The sequence below is a fragment of the Cydia splendana genome, chromosome Z (genome assembly GCF_910591565.1).
Source record: "Cydia splendana chromosome Z, ilCydSple1.2, whole genome shotgun sequence".
In the NCBI taxonomy this organism is placed as follows: Eukaryota; Metazoa; Arthropoda; class Insecta; order Lepidoptera; family Tortricidae; genus Cydia; species Cydia splendana.
In genome coordinates, this window is record NC_085987.1 from 28903426 (window position 1) to 28915445 (window position 12020).

Consider the following 12020-nt stretch of genomic DNA (forward strand, 5'->3'; position numbering starts at 1 on the left):
ATTAACAAAGTGCGGCCCGCGTCAACTTCGGTAACTACTATGTGGCCCTTGGCTGCTTAAAGGTTGCCGACCGCTGTTTGTATGCTCTGAAAGTGATTAAAGGTTGGTCTAAAAAAGAATCTTAAGGTAGCGATCAACTTGTTACTTTTACATAGGTACTTGTAACGTAGCGTTAACGGTGACATTGGTGTTCCTTATCCCGGTCCCGTGGGGGAAAATGGTGTACTTGTATGTTGCGTTTATTGATGTTACTCGTATACTCTATTAAATATGTACAGTCAGTGTGACTAAAAGTGTCGGTACACATCCTTATTTCTATGATAAGAAAGGTGTGTTACGTTACGATATATTTAGTGACTTAGCCGTCACTATATATTTTATGCTGATGTATATTAGTGCGACTGAGCAACAAAGGCAAAGATGCGAGCTTCATGGGTATGGGTCAAATATAAACAGTACACAAAATATTTAAGTTGATCAATGACTTTTAGGCTGATTTCTTCTAAGTTCTGTTATGAACACCAACTAAGTTCTGTTATGACGAAGAGATTTCAACCTATCGATATATGCTAATTTTTGGTCTGAACCTCTTAAGGTTAGGTACAGGTTAATAAGCTTAATGATGATGGGAATGCTTTACCATAGGGTCAAAAGCGGCCCGCTGGGCACATATGGGTTAGCTGAATATTTTGTAATTTAGTTAATCATTCTTGATAATTTTCCCAGTGGCAATGTGCAACATCGAGGTGACCTTTCTAATCATGATCTCAGCCTGCGTCAGAGTAACACTAGTGTAAGCATAACTTCGTTCCATTGTGACTGATTTGTTAATTAGGTTATAATTTAATTAATGGTTAATGTCCTTTAAATAAATAATTGTCCTAATCTGACATTAGTCTATCATGATACTTATGTACGTTTACGGGAACCATAGACTAGGAATCCTCTAGACGGAGTTTAGAGCAATAATTTCATGAAACCGATGCTGCCAAAAATACTGGAGTGCGGGGGACGAGGTGAACGAGTCCCGTGCCGTGATTGGTCCATTCAAAGACACGGACGTCACACAAAGACACTTTGACTCGAAAATGAAGTAAAACTACCGTATATTTGTGGCAGAGGGGGTAGCGCTAATATGCTCAGTCTGGAGGATATCTTGTCTGTGACGGGAACATTCCCGAGGTGTATGGGAAAAAATCCTAGCTCTGGAGAATATTTCTATTATAATTAATGATTGAATGCATTTGACATTGACATAAACAGCCAATTACCAAACCTACTAATATTGAAATAAATAAATTGATTAGATTATACCCGCTTTGTTTCTTTAATAACAAAATTGTCAACCCACATTATTTGTAAGTAATATCTATTCACAGGGATCGAAGCTTGGTGGCGTTTTTGCATTAGGATCGATCGAAAAATGAGTTTTTTTTATTTCCTGTGTTATTTACTTGAAATATCTGAGAACGTTTCCATCTTTTCTCTGTTTTTCTCGTTTCTAACTGTCCACAACTTTCACATCTGCAGAGAGCGAAACTTTGTTGGTGCCGTCGACGTCATACGCCATCGACACAAAAAAAACAGACATAAAAAGAGTAAGTGACACAAAAATCTATACATACTAAACAACAACAAAAGAAAAGAAACAAACTAATAACATATAAAATACACACTTAATTAAAAAATAGATAGAATGAAAAAAATTTAAAAATGTTGAAATATTACAAAGAAAAACTTTAACCATTAATGATTTTTTCTTTTTGTCGGAAATTAATATATGTATCACAATTGTTTGCTGATTCTAGGAAAAATAGTAAAAAAATATAGCATCGATTTTACTGCGAAATCAGTGTTGGAAGTTGCATAGGCTAAATCATATTTTATACATCAGTCAAATCTTACAAAAAAATCTGGGTTATTCCCACTAGTTACCACCAAGTTCTTACCAGTGGTAACTATACTGGGAATATTTTTCCCACCTTTTACCACTGGTAACTCGGTTTGGTGGTAACTACTGGGAATTTTTATTCCCAGTAGTTACCACTGGTAAAAGGTGGGATTTTTTTTCCCAGTAGTTACCACCAAAATATTGTTAGAATTCAATACTAATAAAAACAGTATAGTATAAATGTAGAGTGCTGTAATAAATAATTATGTGTCAGTTAGTGATTCAGTAAACTGCTTTAAAAGTGATCAAAAATATTAAAACAGTTTTACCGGTTTAAGTGTAAAAACTAAAATAGAAGAGTCTCATTCTAGTTAAGTAGAAATTAACTTATTATCCGGATTAAATTTATCTTATAAACCGTAAATTGAATTACATATTTATACAAACGAACAAACACATCAGTCAAAAACCGACAGAACTGATTTCGTTTTATTATTTGCAGCTACTTCATTTCGTTCTATTATAACCTTTATAACACGACGCAAAACTGGAATATGTCTAGGTATTCATAATGTGTAGTCAGGCTAAATAAGTACAGGGCATGGTTGTTATTAAAACCGCTTAGGGCGCGCTTCGGATGAGCTGACTGCTCGAACTAACCAGCATAGGCTCGCATTCCAATTACGCTCGGGTAGTACATCGCTCGGTCATGTTACGCTGGTTGGCTCGATTGCTTAAATACCCACGTTAGCGGGATGGTAATAACACTCTACCAGAGGGGCATCAGGTACTATTCGTACACTTCTTTTTATGTATTTGTTATTGTGTGGTTGCATAAAACCACACAATTACTTTTTTTTTTATTGACAAATTGATCCATTTACTTTCCAATTATTTTTATTTTTAAATTGTTCCGGACTATAAATACATTTATACAGTAAAGACTAGTAGTGAAAGAGGTATTGCTAGTTCCAACCCGTAGATTGACAACTCGCTGAGCAGTAGCTCCACATTGAATTGGAAATGAATTTGTAATTTATCGTGTGTAAATACGGTAAACCACTGAAGAAGTTATAATACACTGGTAACATGACAAGACTGAGTCACATACATGCCTATAACACAAACGTTTACCTACAGTGGGTAATGGTAGCTGATTCTGATGTATCAATTAGTTATGGATAAGATATTATCGTGATTTTGTAATTACCATACGACTCACAGTACACTCAAGAGCACTATAGGTGCTCGAGCGCGAGCTAGATATCTAATGACACGACTTCCAGTAATTTCAGTGTGTTTCACCAACAACACGCACATTACCGTGAACTATCGTCAAGGTCGTATCAAAACAAGTTCAAAACCATAACAAATTGTTAAATCGGAATCGGCATCATGGAATCTATGGCTACAACCAAAAAGTGGGGCCGAGAAACAAGCCAAACTACAGATTGTATCTTGATTTCATTACTGAATGAATGAAGTGCTGAAGAGGGGAGTGCATTTTAAAAATGGTTGATATCTGACATCGCTCTGCTGCTATCGGGGAAAGCCGGTATAAGCTAATCGTAGATTGTGCTCTCGACGATGGTACTGCCTTTTGTAGGTATTTTGACAATGCCTTAAACAAATACATTAGTTGCCTTCCCCATTATGGCAATTTCTTTTTTTTTACGATAACTCTAGAACTGTAAGACCTTACTGACCCTTTCTTACACTTAAATGAAAGGTAATTAAATTTGCTACAACTTTATGCATTGCAATATATCTCATATCTTGAGCGGTTGTGCCCATATATGTCTTAAAATCAAAGACCTATGTAACTCCGTATAAGATGAATAAAGTCTAAGGAAAAAACGTGCCTCGGCTCGGAAGTCAAGAAAAAGTCATTCTCGGCAGATGGCGCATACACCTTTGGCCTATCCCCGGCTAGATGGCGTTGACGACACCGTTTCATATTTAACAATTTTAACACATAGGTATCAGTGAATGAACATGGGTCAAAATGATATAAAAATAATAAAATCATTTATCCATAATATATTAATTTTTTGATAGTTTTATACGTTTTCATTTTGAGTTTTGGTCGTGTGTCGATGGATAAGTAATATAAGACATAAGAACTTATACTATAATATTCATATTATATACGCTCATATTGTATAAGTTTGTTTTGTATAACGAACGAACCGTTCAAGGTGTATAACGAACGTTAGATATAACATCAAAATATCTATTTTTGTTAAGGATAACGTTATTTAAGTATAATATCATTGTAAGAGGGAAGGTACAAATATTCGCGGAATGAAGTGGAAGGAGGTGAAATGGTACAAAACCTTTTTTGTTTCTCTTTTACGAGAACTCTTTAGAAAATGTCAATTCAAAACCGTCATTTGTTTTAAAGATATCGCCCTTCAAACAAATTATTTCGGAATAAACGTGCGACCATGGCTGTGTGGGAGTAGGAGTTTTCCACTCTCAATATAACATAGTACAAAAAATTAAATGCCCTCCTGAAACGTCTGTATATCCCATCCCATCCCATCCCATCCCATCTCCCATCTTAAAGGCCGGCAACGCGCTTGCAACCCTTCTGGTGTTGCGGGTGTCCATGGGCGGCGGTAATCGCTTACCATCAGGTGATCCGTCTGCTCGTTTGCCTCCTATTTCATAAAAAAAAAATATACTGGAGAATGTATTGGCATTTTGGAGAGTGTGAAGTTTATTATTCTTTTCAAACTTAAGAAAGCTATCATCTTTTCAGATTCCCGTAGTTGTTTACAAGCACTACTATCTAACCCGTTTTCGTCCAAATTCCACAACCCAATTATCCTCCAAATTAAGGAGAATCTTCTAATTTGTAAAAAAAGGGGGTTTGAGGTTGCCTTGATCTGGGTTCCGGGCCACTCAGGGGTCTCAGGGAATGAACGAGCTGATCGGGTAGCTAAGGAAGCCGTGGTTTGCGGTGACAAAACGCCTTTCAGGAACTACTGTTATGATTTAGTCCCTCTGGCCTCTAGTTGGCTTTTCCAAGCCTGGTCGGCCAAGTCGCCAAGTGGACTGCCGCTAATCGATCCCGAACCAAATCTTATTACCTTGTACAACCTGATGTACCAAGAAAACCTTGGTTCTCAAGGATTTTTATCCCAAAACAGTTCTGTTCCATAATTATTCGAATGAGACTGGGCCATTGCTGTTCTCCTGTCCATCTGAAAAAAATCCATAGTCGAGACTCCTCGCTGTGCGAATGTGGGCAGGAGGAAGGTGACTTAAATCACATTTTTCTTGCATGCCCTTTATATAATCATGATTATCTTTATACGGATCTTTTTCACCTTAAAGTTTCCTTACCTACTTCTATTATACAATTGATTAAATCCAAAGACAAATTTATATTTTTAGCTCTAGCTTCTTTCTGTGAACTTAATAAATTGAAACTTTGATATATACCATTTTTGAAATCAGCAACTATTATTAATTATCTCATTATAATTTCTAAATTTTCGATTTAATACATATCGACATGACACTGGCTACTGTAATAAACGCCATTTAAAAAAAAAAAAAAAAAAAAAAACGTGCGACCATGGAGCAAATTGAATATCGTGCCGTGATAAAATTTCTATCGAAGCAAGGAAAACCTCCGCAAATTATAATTAATGAAATGAAAGCCGTCTATGGGGACCAGTGCCCTGCTAAAACTATGATTTACAAGTGGCATGGCCTCTTCAAACATGGCAGAGAGTCAATTGAAGACGACCCTCGCCCAGGACGGCCGATTGAAGTCACATCGTCGGATATCGTTCAAAAAGTTGAAAAACTCGTACTAGAAGATGCTCGACTTAAAAAGAAACAATTAGCTGCATTAGTTGGTGTATCAGATACAACAATTTTGAGGATCCTACATGAACATCTTGGCATGACGAAAGTGAGTGCTAGGTGGGTACCGAGAATGCTCAACCCGCAGCAGATGCAACAACGAGTTGAAGCATCGAAGCAATTTTTGGATCTGTGCGGTGACAATCCTACCCACATATTGGAACGAATTGTGACTGGGGATGAGACTTGGGTTCATCATTTTGAACCTGAGTCGAAACAAGAGTCGATGCAGTGGCATAAGAAGGGTGCACCACCTCCGAAGAAGTTCAGGGTAGCAGAATCGGCCGGAAAGGTGATGGCTACCATATTTTGGGATTCAAAAGGAATTCTACAAAGACAAGGGTGTTAACATAACTGGGACATATTATGCAGTGCTATTAGAAAGACTACGTGAAGCCATTAAGGAAAAAAGGCGGGGAAAACTATCAAAGGGTGTGTTGCTGTTGCACGACAATGCACCGGTTCACAAGAGCCATGTTGCGACTGCTGCTCTTAACAGGTGCGGCTTCGAATCGCTGGTTCACCCACCCTACAGCCCGGATCTGGCCCCCAGTGATTATTATTTGTTCCCAAATTTAAAAAAAGAAATACGAGGAAAAAAGTTTTGTGACGATGAAGAAGTTAAGGAGGCTATTTTGGCTCATTTTGAGGGCAAAGATGAAAAATATTTTTTTGATGGTATACATAAGTTAATTAGTCGATCTGAAAAATGCATTAAACTCAAGGGTAAATATATTGAAAAAGAAAAATACTTCTATTGTTTTATTTAATATGCAAATACTTCATTCCGCGAATATTTGTACCTCCCCTCGTATATAACGATCATTATGTATAACGTTCATAATATCTCAGATTTATAATGTATAATTACTTAATACATCTAACACCAAAATGCATAATGCTCGTATAGAATAACCTAACATAACCTACTTTTCTGGCAGCAGTTTGTTTTCTGTAGGGGTCGCAGTTCTAACCTAACCTACTTTTCTAGCAGCAGTTTGTTTTCTGTAGGGGTCGCAGTTCTAACCTAACCTAACTTACTTTTCTGGCAGCAGTTTTTTTCTGTAGGGGTCGCAGTTCTAACCTAACCTAACCTACTTTTCTGGCAGCAGTTTGTTTTCTGTAGGGGTCGCAGTTCTAACCTAACCTAACCTACTTTTCTGGCAACAATTTGTTTTCTGTAGGGGTCGCAGTTCTAACCTATCCTACTTTTCTGGCGGCAGTTTGTTTTCTGTAGGGGTCGCAGTTCTAACCTAACCTAACTTACTTTTCTGGCAGCAGTTTTTTTCTGTAGGGGTCGCAGTTCTAACCTAACCTAACCTACTTATCTGGCAGCAGTTTGTTTTCTGTAGGGGTCGCAGTTCTAACCTAACCTACTTTTCTAGCAGCAGTTTGTTTTTGTAGGGGTCGCAGTTCTAACCTAACCTAACCTACTTTTCTGGCAGCAGTTAGTTTTCTGTAGGGGTCGCAGTTCTAACCTAACCTACTTTTCTAGCAGCAGTTTGTTTTCTGTAGGGGTCGCAGTTCTAACCTAACCTAACCTACTTTTCTGGCAGCAGTTTGTTTTCTGTAGAGGTCGCAGTTCTAACCTAACCTAACCTACTTTTCTGGCAACAGCTTGTTTTGTATAGGGGTAGCAGTTATAACCTATTTAGTATATCATACGCTATTATATTTTATAATCATTATACTAAAAGATAGTATATACTATGATCGATATACGTTATGTATGTTATATAAACTGAATTTATAGTATTTGAGTGTTATATAAAAATCATTATACAAAATGAGTATTATGTTAAATGACCAATATTCCTAATAAAAATATTGATTTTGATGTTATAGCAAACGTTCATTATATCTTGTGAACGTTATTAATATGAAATGATATATTATGTAGTTATATCTCGTGGGACGCACCCTGTGTCGATAGATGGCAGTAAATTTACTGTGACTACAAAATTTACTATGACAGGACCCCTCTATAGTATCTATTCTCTTTGCTTAAAATATAGCAAAAACTAAAAATTCCATTCTAAGGAAAAAAATACCCTTTTTTAAAGCCTCATATCTCAAGAACTATTTGACATACGGCGCTGTAAATGGGCTTAAATTGTTCCAAAATTAATGTACTTTCAACATTACACAGCAAGTTTTGACCAAAAACCCATAGATTTTTAATAAAACTGCAAAACCTGAAAAAAGTCCAAAATTTTTGCAGTTTTTCGCAAATTACGCAGGGAGCACAACTTTTTTTTGCTTGCAAAACAGTCTCAATATATTCCTCCAAGGACTCCAAACAACATGCAAAAAATACAGAACTATATCACGCAATGTTTTTTTATTGTAAGATTTGACCGATCTATTATGTAAATATATAGTTATTAGTAATAGATATAGGAAAAATCTTACTGCCATCAGAAAGGTACACTATTTTGTGATATTCCTATGATAAAGTTTCTAAATATAAAATAATTACAAACCCCGAAAAATGTCGTCTTAAATCAAATATTTTTTATAAATTAAAATACTGCGTAAATTTAAGTAAAAATTCGGAAAATGGATTAGGTTTACTATTGAAATAATATATAGGAACAAATAGAATTTGTCTAATTATGCATAAAATTTTATATTTATGTTGTTTAGGCTGCATCCTACACACGGAAGAAAGAATGAGCGCGCCGCGTTACTTCTTTGTTTTGTGATCCTACAGTATGCATTTAAGGGTTAGATATTATACTATAATCGTTTAGTACAGTCAGGGGTGCGAAACTCCTCCCTTCGGGCAAACTCGGCTGCGTTCGGCTCAGCATTGCTCCGAGCCATTATTAGGGTTGACACAACTTGACGTCCCTTTGCGTGCAGGACCACAGATAAGATAATGGCTTGAATTTTGACAACCCTAAATAGCAGAAAGGGATAGTGCCATATATTGGAAAGGGACAGCATGATTCGACCCTGAACCGCTGTCAAACGTTTTGTAGGAAGTTTCCTTTCTGTACGGTGGTACTATTATTTTTAATTCTGTGGTACAGTCGAAACTTTTAATTTATGACCCATTTTGTACCTTGTCACAGTATGACTAGTATGAGGTCTCTAGCGACTTTCATATTGATTATCACTGTGACAAGGTACGAAATGGGTCATCAATTAATACTTCCGACCGTACTACTGAATAATAAGCATTACAATTACAAAAGATAAATATCATCATAATCTTTATTTAATCCTATCGATCTAAATGAACGAATTAAGTTTTTTTATTGTAATTGCGCAATGACATTGATAATAGGTACATCGATAATAATAAGGACCTAGTTATACATAAAGATAAACCATTTTATTAAAATATTTACCTACCCACCTCATTTACTTTCCGATTTTTTAGGGTTCCGTAGTCAACTGGGAACTCTTATCGTTTCGCCATGTCCGTCCGTCTGTTTGTCTGAGCCTTTGCTCCATAATGATTAGTGCTAGAAAGCTGCAATTTAGCATTTATGGGTCGTTCTCTCATTTCGTGCAAATCGGTGATGTTCTCTCGATTTGTAAATTTTCTTTTAAATGGTAAATTTTTGGGTTTTCATGCATTGTGGATTCATTTATTGACACTTTTATGCTAAAGGCACCTTCGTAACCTTATTACTTTTCATTTAATAAGACTGGTGGTAATGAACTACGCGCTGGTAATGAAATGGGCATGGATGGTAATTTTATCAGTGGACGGTAATGAAACAAACTTATGAAATCGCAATAAAAAAACTTTATTTAACGAAAATTAACACCATTAATATAATTAACAACATTAAAATCACGTGTCTCAAGCGCTGTGCAGACGATCAAGCCGACTTAACAAATATTCCGGCTTGACATTCGCGACTTATGATTTACCACCTAGCTTGTAGCGATTGTCAAGCACAATTTACGTAATTGAAGACGTATTTCGTATTGTTTATTTATTTAATGTTTACAAAGCACTACATCAGTCTTATCACCAACACACTGAGAAACTACATACTTTAATTTAAAATTAACATCCAAATACACTCGACTGCCAATCCATCCACCGCAGCTCCATAAACTCGCAAAATCTCAAGCAAGGGTTATATTTCTAATGTCCGGTACAAAAAGTCTTACAAGCCTCTCTACTAGTTCAAGGCAGTCAGAGTCTCCACGAAAAGCCCAACAAGCTAAAAGTAGTAGGCTTAAGTTGTGCCTCACCTCCAAAAACATGAAGCCCAGGGTTCCTAAAATAAATATTTTTTGGTCATACATCCTAAGGAAATTCTTTTGGACCTTTTCCAATAGTAGAATGTACGTTGACTCGTAAGGGATCCAGGCTATCCAGGACGCCTCCAACTTGCTTCTGACCAGAACATTGTAAAAAACTTTTATGGGGCAAGGGAAATGGAATTCTCTGACGTTGCGAGTGACAAAGCCTAATCTACTGAATCTACAGTGGCAAGTGCTTTGATGTTGTCGTGAAATGTTAGCCGCGTATCGAATATGACCGCAAGATCCTTTACTGAGACGACTCTTGTTATTACAAGAGTCTATTGACCCAAGAGTCTATTGGCTCAGGTCCAAGAAAATATTGAGCATGTGTAGGAAATAGGGCTCGATTAAAACTACACACTTGACACTTAGCCGCATTGAAAGTCAGTTTGTTATCCCGACTCCATTGGAACAGAGATGAAACATCCTCCTGCAGCAACTTACAATCCTCCTCCTTCTTAACTCAATATACCAATTTAAGATCGTCGGCGTAGAGTAGACAACGAGCGTTATGGATAACCGAGAGCAGGTCATTGACCATTATTCCAAATAGGAAAGGCCCCAAGATTGAATCTTGGCTGTCACCAGAACGAGTATGGTACGGATCTGGTACGAAGTGGCCATGCTGGTCGTTGCGTACTGCGGTTGATCACGCAGATAACTGGCAAAAATGTTAAGCAAATGTGGATTGAACCCAATAGCGTCTAGTTTGTGTAGGAATACATCGTTATCCATACGGTTGAAGGCTTTTCGGAAATCATAATACAGGACGTCTACCAGGATACCCATATCCAGATGCTCTGAGATGGTGTAAACCAAGGTCAGGTTAGTTTCCACAGACCGTTTCGCTCTGAAACCATGCGGAGTGTTGCACAGGAATAATGGTTTCACTTGTTTCGACAACGTGCCATGGAGTATGGACTCAAACAGCTTTGCTAAAGCTAAACGAAAAGAATACCTTGACTTTGGGATCGGTCTTACCCGTGAAATCTTCCAATGGTGAGGATATGTACTTGTGGAGAGTATGTACCAGATTAAGCATGAAGTGTATTGGACCATTCTAATGCTCTAAACACCCCTTTAAGATATATGCAGGTACCTACGTAGTCTGGACCAACAGCATAGAAGCCCGAAAAACTTACTTTGGTGTTAAGACCCCTTACATTTTGGTGAATTAGATCCAGTGAAGGTTTCGAATCAGGATTCCGAACTAAGTATTACTGGTTGGTTTTTGTCTGACTCCCATTGACGTTGGATTTACGAAATGACCACGATTATCGGGCTACATAGTTGGAAATAAACAGGATTCATACATTGTCGAGGGTACTCCTATTTTGAAAGTCTTGGAGTCCCCTTTGAGCTTAAGTTCGTCGACAGTGCACCATGAATAACAGCAGATATGCCCGTATGTCCTCCGATTGTCAAGCTATATTCCACAGATGGATGAACTTGCGATGCTCCATCGCCCTGAGAGGTTTACACCGTTTTTTACTGCTGGTATCAGTTTTCTGAGATTTATCACGCACGGGTTGGGAATTGTCGCTTTTGACAGCGGAGGCACTATTATTACTTATCGGCCTGTGTTTATGTTCATGTAGTTTCTGCCTTTTATTCCAAACATTTGCCCCGTTCTCTACCTTATCGTCGACAGGTACCTGATGATTCCAATTCCAACTCACTTAGTCTCTTAGTAACGTGTCAAATTTCTCAGCACAGTCCTTGAGTGCGGTCTGGTATTATATGTAGAGCGGCAGGTTATGTTAATCTACTGCGCTTTAGTTAGATCCATAAATCACCAGTTGGGCTCCCCTATATATTATTACATACAGTTTTAAATGCTTATACCAACATACTATTTATAATAACTTAACCCTCTTTCCATTAAATGCACTGCCTCTAATACATTATCATTACCTTCTAAATTCGTTCATTACCTTCCCTGGCAAAATTGGAAGGAAAAGAAATGAATGAAACAGAT

At 37.3% G+C, this 12020-nt stretch overlaps 2 protein-coding genes across 8 annotated transcripts in view; one reads left to right on the forward strand and one right to left on the reverse strand.

The window, feature by feature from the left end:
* LOC134804747 (protein AF-10) overlaps positions 1-12020 on the forward strand; it is a 453368-nt gene that overhangs the window by 71692 nt on the left and 369656 nt on the right. The window lies entirely within an intron of this gene.
* LOC134804897 (ADP-ribosylation factor-like protein 5B) overlaps positions 6316-12020 on the reverse strand; it is a 288633-nt gene continuing 282928 nt past the window's right edge. The window contains exon 6 of the mRNA XM_063778211.1: positions 6316-6325. The gene's annotated coding sequence lies outside the window, so the exon portion shown is untranslated. The remainder of the gene's footprint in view (positions 6326-12020) is intronic.